The following is a 1,844-nucleotide window of genomic DNA, read 5'->3' on the forward strand; positions in this document are numbered from 1 at the left end:
ATTCTAATACAAATTCGAACAACTTCTATTTCCCTTACCTTCTCCATCAAATTGTACAAACCAATGAATAAACACCCCCTCACCCCCACCCTCCGTATATCCACATCCCTCTGATTCCAGCTTCTCCCACCCCTCCTGGATCCTTATACTCTTTCTACAATAACAGTCTTATACATTATTATCCCTGTGGGACTGAGTTAGTTCACTCAGTATAATGCTCTCCAGTTCCTCCCAAGTTAGATAATAATGTACAAAGTTATTACTCCTGCATGCTACATAGTATTCCATTGTGTGAATGTACCTAATTTCTCAATCCATTTGTTTGTGGTTGGACACTTGAGCTGTTTCCATGATCTTATGTTGGTGAATAATGCTGCTGTGAACATTGGTGGACAAATCTCAGTTTGTGCCTCAGTTCTCCTATTTTCAGGGTGTATTCCAAGTAGTGGAATAGGTGGTCCTATGGAATTTCTATGTTCAGCTTTTTGAGGAACGGCCAAACTGCCTTCCAGAATGGTTGCGCCATTTTACAATCCTACCAACAATGTATGAGTTCCTTTCTCGCCACATCCTCTCCAAAATCTATTACTTGCTGCCCTTGTTAAACTTTACCACTGTTACTGGAGTGAGATGATACCTCATTGTTGTTTTGCTTTGCATCTCTTATTGCCAGTGATTTGGAGCATTTCTGCATGTGTCTATTTGCCATTCAAGTATCTTCCTCTGTGAAAATTTTTTTTCATGTCTTTTTGCCCATTTTGTAATTGGGTTATCAGTCTTTTTCTGTGGAGGCTCAGGAGTATTCTGTAAACTTCTGTTATAAGACTCTTGTCTGAGATGGTATTACCAAATGTTGATTCCAAGTCTGTAGGTTTTCTTTTCACCCTGTGGGAAAAAGTTTTTGATGTGCACAGAAATTTAATCTTTAGAAAGTCCCATGCATCAATTTTATCCTCTTTAAATTGTGCATTTCTGGTTGTATTTAGCAGTCTTTTTATAGCTTGTACTAGCACTTCTAAGCTTGATCCCAATTTGTCTCTTAAGAACTTTATGGTTTTGGGCTTTACTCTTAGGTCTCTGGTCCATCTTGAGTTGATTTTTGTGTAGGGTGTGAGATGTGGATCCTGTTTCAGCTTTCTACAGGTGGAAGTCCTATTTCTCCAGCACCATTTATTGAAGAGTTCGTCATTTCCCCATTTGATAGTTTTTATTTCCTTGTTGACTTGCAGTTGACCATAGATAGCTGGGTCTGTTTCTGGGTTCTCAATTCTGTTCCATTGGTCTGTGTGACTGTCGCTGTACCAGTACCATGCTGTTTTGGTTACCACTGCTGTGTAGTAGGTTTTGAGGTCAGGGAGTGCTATGCCTCCAATCAAATTTTTGTTTCCCAGACGTGTTTTGCTTATTCGAGGTCTCTTGTCTCTTCAAATAAATCTGATAATTTCCCTTTCAATCTCCTTGAAAAATGAATTTGGTATCTGGAAAAATTTTTTCTTTTATATTAGTTTGCTAACAACGTTTGTATACATTGTGTTTCATATTACATTCACATTGTGTTTCATACAATCATTCCAATTCACTATATTTTATAAAATGAATCAACATTAAACTATACCCACCATTGCCTTATCTTTCCAGATCCCCACCAGATCTTTCCCATTTCCTTTACCCACCTCTGCCTCTATCCATCAAATTATATGACTCTATAATTTCCCCTCTCCACATCCTCACCCCTCTGCTCCTACCCTTTCCCCTCTAGTATCCTCACACACATTTTACCAATTATCTTTGTATTTCTTTTTTTTTTAATATATTTTTTTATTGGGAAAAACATATTGTGGGTA

Source organism: Elephantulus edwardii, unplaced genomic scaffold (assembly GCF_000299155.1).
Source record: "Elephantulus edwardii isolate Elephantulus edwardi_28Jun2011 unplaced genomic scaffold, EleEdw1.0 scaffold00003, whole genome shotgun sequence".
NCBI lineage: Eukaryota > Metazoa > Chordata > Mammalia > Macroscelidea > Macroscelididae > Elephantulus > Elephantulus edwardii.